The sequence below is a fragment of the Crocodylus porosus genome, unplaced genomic scaffold, assembly GCF_001723895.1.
Source record: "Crocodylus porosus isolate Cpor-Errol unplaced genomic scaffold, CroPor_comp1, whole genome shotgun sequence".
Lineage (NCBI taxonomy): Eukaryota > Metazoa > Chordata > Crocodylia > Crocodylidae > Crocodylus > Crocodylus porosus.
The window spans coordinates 16,855,146-16,861,823 of record NW_017728928.1 but is presented as its reverse complement, the minus strand read 5'-3'; positions in this window follow the sequence as shown (position 1 = coordinate 16,861,823).

Here is a 6,678-nt window from a genome sequence, read left to right as displayed (position 1 = left end):
AGAGGTGGTTCAAGCACCTACATTGAACACCTTCAAGAGAAATTTGGATGTTTATCTTGCTGGGATCCTGTGACCCCAGCTGACTTCCTGCCCCTGGGGCAGGGGGCTGGACTCGCTCTTCCAAGGTCCCTTCCAGCCCTAATGTCTATGAAATCCTCTTTTCACCTGAACTGGGTCATTGTGGCCTGCAGCTTGAACAGGTTGGCAACTGCTGCTGTATGAGATCCAAACTCTTCCTGTCCTGGGTTTTGGTTCTAACAAACAACACAACAAACAAGATAAAGGTCTAGCCCTCTCCTCAGGACGGTTTGTCTGTAGGGTTCCTCTTTTAGGCCTGTCAAGACCACATTCTGGACCCTCTCTGCTCAGTGGATCGCTTGCACCTCCCTTATATACAGGTAAGCTAATGAGACATCTGCATCAATGAGTTCGCATCAGGACCCTTTTCCAACAGGATCAACTCCTTCTAACAGTAGTTTTAGTCAAACACAGACAGCCACCAGTACACATTCACTTCTACCAGGGCTTGAATTGTGTTAGCTTCCTTTATTGTTTTACCATTGTTCTTCCCTGCCTGAAACTAGCTCTCCTACCTGTATTCAAGCAGCTTTCATCTATTTTCTATCTGCATTTATGGAGGGATTTCTAAAAAAAAACACTTATGTGCAAAGTCATAACAACACAGCACACTGTTTCTCCATCTCTGTTGTAGGTTGTTCCTTCCTCACAACTACTAACAAAGCTTGAGGACTCCCATAACAGGGAAAGAAAGTCATGGAGTCGAATTTTCCATAAGTGAGAATGAGACACATTTGCAGTAGACTTTGAAAGGACAAATTTCAATATGCGGACACGTTGTTAATTTTCTGGATCACTTGCATTTGACATTCAAAACTGCCCACTGAAAAATGGCACTGATTCAGGATGAATCCTGAAAAAATGATCCAAGGAAAATCAGTCACACTCCATAGCTGTAACGAAAAACATGTATTCTGTCTTGGCAGAGCTCCCGCAAGGTCCTTGCTGCAAGGACACTTTTCATAGGATCTTGGAAACCAGACCTGCTCTCATCCCTGATGCTAGGCCCCCGGACTTATCTGTGCCAGCCTGATGTCTTCTGCCTGCATTGCAGGCCAGACCAAACATATGCAAAACCCAAGCCTGGCTATTTTTGTCTCTGCCTGACAGGCATCTCCTGTGCAAAGTGTGGACAAGTTTCCCAGAAAATTCTCAACTTAGATCATAATTAGAGAGGAGTTTGTTTGTGTTTCATCTGAGCCCCCATTTGTCCTCTCTCGTAAAACCACAACAGAATTCAGGTCTGGGGACAGACTCTATGCACAAAAACAGCAGGGCAAGAGTAGCCTGGGTGGGACCAGCTTGCTGTGGGGCTGGGTGTAGCACAGGAAAGGGCTGAGGGTGCTGGTGGAGGAAGCATGTGCCTAGCCTTGTGCACAGGTGTGACTCTTGCTCAGGGAAGTACCACATCCATTCACAAACTTAAAACACTTCAGACCCCTTTCACATCACCGCTGCAGGGCAGGGAGCTTGATCTCACATTTTATCTTCCTTTCCAGGCACACAAAGCCTGAGTCAAAACCAGTTTGGCTTTGTTTGGATTCAGCATTTCTCTAATGAACTGGAGGAACCGGTCGGTGAATCTGCAGCTGCTTGCCAGCCACTCCACACCTGACGCAGCGTTTTGATGACAGGTCTGACGAGCATGACCGCACAGGAAAGTGGAGGGGCATGACACCTGCTGCTCCACACTTCCCTCATTCCCAGTCTTGTTCTTTCTCCCCCATACATAATGCACAGGCACGAGTCCTACTCATCCAGGGATGGTGGATTTAGAGAATTAAGATGGTGGATTTAGAGAATTAATGAGCAATCAGCTGTGTTCCCAGAGGCCCTCACATTACCTTTCCTCTCTGACCTCATACCTGCTTTCTCCCTCACTCACTCACTCTGCCTCTCTGTACTGCTCCCTTGCCCCTTCCCTCCAGTGGGATCACAGCCCCATCTCTCTGGATAGCCTGCCATTCACTAAAGATAGGAAGAAGGTTTTAGTGTCTAGGACTGATAACAGGAAAGTCTTCCCTTTCTTCTGAGCCAGCAGGACCCTTCTGTAATGCTGTACTAACATTTGTTCTAATTCCTTCTAATTGATTACTGTTATTATTACTATGAATGATGATGTTTATTATGGTTGTGCTCAGGGACCAACCAAAAACTGGTGCCCATTCCACCAAAAACTTTACAGTGAGTCTCAGATGCTGCCAGAGAGCTGACAGTCTAAATCAGTAATGCCCAGCTCATGTGGCCCACCGGTCTGCACGCCATATCCAGAGGGTAAAACCACATTATCTGGCCTGCGTGGCTGCAGTTGGGTGGCAATATTAGTTGCTGCAGCTCCTCCTACCATCCCATGAGCAACCCTGCAGGCCAAATGACACTACACTCTGCATCTGGTCCATGGAGCTCCTGAGGGGTCTGGAAATTTGGTGAAAGGATGAGCGGTGGCAACATAAATTGCCACGATCCCAAGAGCTACAGCAATTCATGCTGCCACTACTTGCCACACTGCCAAATTTCCAGACCCATGTGGAGCCCTGCAAGCTGAATGACATGGCTTCCCAGGTTGCATCTTGCTCACAATTGCTCTAAATGGACAGGACAGACCAAGACTAGTAAAAAGCATCAGAACAAGATTTGGAGCCTAATTTTGCTCTCAAGGAAGCCAGAGGCAAAACTCCTAGTGATACCAATGAGACCAGGCTTAAACCCACTGTGTAAAGGGAGCACAGGACGGTCGCTTCCTGTTCTGTTCATTGACAGATGCAGTATGATGCTCCTCTGGTGCTAGCAGCTGGCTCATAAACATGTTTCCATTTTGCCTACCCTCTGCCAGATGTCACCAGCCTCTGCTGACTTTGTGCTGATTTAAACAGAGGACACTACAGGAAAAAAAAAAAACATAATGTGCTGCAGATGTGGAAAAAATGAAACCCATGTAGGCCTGTTTTTTATTGAATTCAAAGGAACAGCACAGAATATGCCAGCTGGATGCTGGTTATATTTGTGGCAATAAGCTGTTTGTGACTCTTATATGTGTAGGATTCAGAAGGCTTCACTAAATCTTCATACTGCTTAATAACCTGGGCTGATGACTCTCCTGGATCCTCTCACCTCCTTTAAGAGAGGATTGCACTTCTGACTCCCTTTAGCCAAGTGGGAGCTTCACCTGGGGCTCCCTCTGATATTCAGAAGCATTTCCATTTGATTCCAGCATTGTCCTGGTCTCGAGGCTAAGTGATCTTCCTTCCTGAAGCAGCTCATTCCTGGAACCACTTTCTCTTACCAGAGGTACAGCAGTCATGAGGGGGTTCTAAGCGATCACCCCATTTTCCATACCATCCTGCTTTCCATACCCCAAACCCATGGTGCCTAAATGATTCCTACTACAGGCTGCACCAACCCCTGGTTCCACTGGGATAAAGACCATGGTTGCAATTGGAACAGAAAAGTAAGCAGCCTTCGTTGCCCTTTAGCAGTACATTGCAAGGAGGCCTGGACAGACTGATGATTTCTCACAGATAATTCCTGGTGGGGTCAGATCATAAAAAGAATAAAACCTCAATCAAGCACCATGTTCAGGTCCCATAGGAAAAGACAAATTAGACAGACAGACCCACACTTTGGGCACATGGTGTCTCCAAATAGACACCAGAATCATTAAAAAATAGTGTTAGAAGGGACCTCAGGGGGTCATCTAGTCCAACCCCCTGCTCAAAGCAGGACCATCAAACTATCTCATGCCAGCCAAGTCATAAAAGCTTCTAAGGGTGGAGATTCCACCACCTCTAAGGGTAACCTGTTCCAGTGCTTTCCTACCCTCCTAGTAATAAAGTGTTTCCTAATATCTAATCTGAGAACAGTCTAGTTCTGTCCTCTTTCTCACTACCCTTTAGGTACTTAGAGGCTGCTGTTAAATTCTCTCTCAGTCATCTCTTCTCCAGACTAAAATCCCACCCTCAACTTTATTTTCAGGTGGCTGGTATTTTTACAACAAAAAGAGAACCAAAAATCCCAGATCCGGGTATCTCTGAGGGTGGGAAAGTGAAATGCAAAAATCACCTCTGAATGGTGTGGCTTGGCTCCATCTTCAGTAAGAGGCAAGGCCATACAGTTGTCCTGAGGACAATTATCTTAATGTTCTCAGAAGTGGTGCACACTCCTGTATTCTACTTACCTTGGAGTTCTGCTATGATATGTGCATAATTAGTTAAACTGAAAACTCTCTAGCTGGATCAATGGTGAAATGTAAATCAGAGGAAGAACCATCATGCACTGACTCATCCATCAGATGGGGAGGTTACCTCATATGCACTATTGCTGCAACACCTGGCTTTCCCCAGTAATTACTCCAGGGTGGATGGCGTGTGTTCCACCACCAGTTTGGAGCATCTGCACCAAGAAGTACCTCTGAGACCATTACTTTATTTCTCAATGGCTCCCTTGAGGTGTACAGGATGCAGCCATCCAGGAAATCATCACTGTCTCATTCTCACTGCTGCTCCTTGGCCTCTGAGAGCCCTGGAAGAGTGCAAGTTTCCCTTATTCTTTACAAGGAACCACTGACAGGCAAAGTGCTTGAGTCAGCAATCAGCAGCAGCAGCAGGAAAAAATCTTTAGCCAGTTTCCTTGTTAGTGTAGGCCACAACTCTTCTCTCCCCTTCCTCTGAGGAGTGCTTCCTCCTTTGCGCTGGTGGTCAGAACACATAAGCAGGGTGAGGGACCAGGTGTCCCATTTCCCAGGGCACCCTTTCACACATACGATACCTGAGAGCCATTGTGGGATAATGAACACATACACAAGGATAGCCCAGTACTATCTGCTGGACACGTTTATATTGCCATTTACTAACACAACCAAGTAGGGATGTGCATAGGCACTAAATGTGCTCCTATTTATAAATGGCAATGCATTTCCTGCAGTGAGGTCTTATACAACACAGCAATGGGGGAAGGAAGTGAATACCACAAAGAGGCACCAGCTGATTCAGCCCACACCAGGATGGTTGCATTTGTTAATCAATGAGGATGAATCGCTGTGGTGACTGTTTTGCCTTCCCATCCAATCTCTGTCTACACTAAGAGCTTGTCTGTCTTCTACCTAAGAGGCTATCAGCAAGTAAGCAAGCACCTGTCTGAGGAACTGCCTTCCTTTATACACCAGTCTCATCAGAGCTTAGCATCAGTTGTGTTGGTCTTATGTTTCTCCTATTGGGGAACAAAACATACAGGAGAACTTTTTTTAAAATAGCTGGTGAGTAGGTGTATTACATGAATTATCCCTGTAATCACTGCTGTATGAGTCTGTTTTGGGGATCCTTCCTCAGATTCCACACCCTTTGCAGCTGAGAGCCTTTTCTCTTTGAAGTCTTTGCCCAGTGCTATGACAATTAATGAGGCTCTTTCAAAATTAAGAAGCAAACAAGCAAGTCTGGTGACATGCAGCAGCAAGATGGAGGAAGAATGATGACACTATTCTGTTTAACCAGTATCCCCACCTTCTGCAAGCCTTCTCCACCTCTGCTGACAAATCATCTGATTACAGCAGGGATGAATCTCTGGCCATCTCCACCCCTGCCTCACCCACACAAAGGTGGCTACAAGAAAAAAACTACCATATTTCATAGTGTATAAGTTGGGGTTTGAAGCCCAATTTTGGGGTCTTAAAAATCAAACTTGACTTATACACCATGCCACATCAAAAAAAAAAAAAAAAAATCGGCCGTGGGGCTGGGCTCGGTGCTCAGCTGACACAGCCCCATCCCCTGTGAGCAGCAGCACTGCTTGCAGGGGATGAGGCCACAGCTCCTGAGTGCTGAGCCCAGCCAAGTCCTGGCCTGCCCCCATCCCCAGAGAGCAGCGCCAGGCTCGCAGAGGATGTGGCCATGCCACCAGAGCGCTGAACCCAACCCAATCCTCTGCGAGCAGCAGCAGGCTCAGCATTTTGGTAGTGCCACTCGCAGCAGACAGGCCCAGGCTTGGCACTCGGGTGGTGCGGCTCCATCCTGTCAGCCCAGCACCACTCACATGGGACGGGGATGGGCTCAGTGCTCAGCTGGCACAGCCCCATCCCCTGCAGAGCTGATTGCAGGAAATGAGGCTGTGCCAGCTGAGCCTGGCTCCAGCTTATACACCATGCCTATGAAAATCCTTACCTTTCAAATCAGAAAGCCAGGGGTTGACCTATACTCTCGGGATGTGCAAAGCTTCGAGTGGTGATTCGGTTCAGAGGAGATTTGGCCCAATTCGGTGGCTGAGTCTCCAAATTCGAATCAAATCAGGGAACTAATAAAAAGGTCCGAATCAATTTGAAGCCCTCCAAATCTTCAGAAAACATTTGGAGAGCTTTGATGATTTGGGCAATCCCCAGTGGCTGCAGCAGGGAGCTAAAGCCAGACTCCGTGCTAGGGGAGGGGAAGCCAGGGCTGGAGGAGGGGACCTTGGGGGGACCCCTGCCAAGCTGCATCCCCTGACCACTCCCCCAGCCCTCCTCATGGCTGCCCCACCCACCCCAGGGCTTTAAATAAAAAGCCCCCACTCACTGGGTGATGCCTGGTCGGGGGGACTCTACCACAAGTCCCCTGCCTCCATCACTCCCACCAG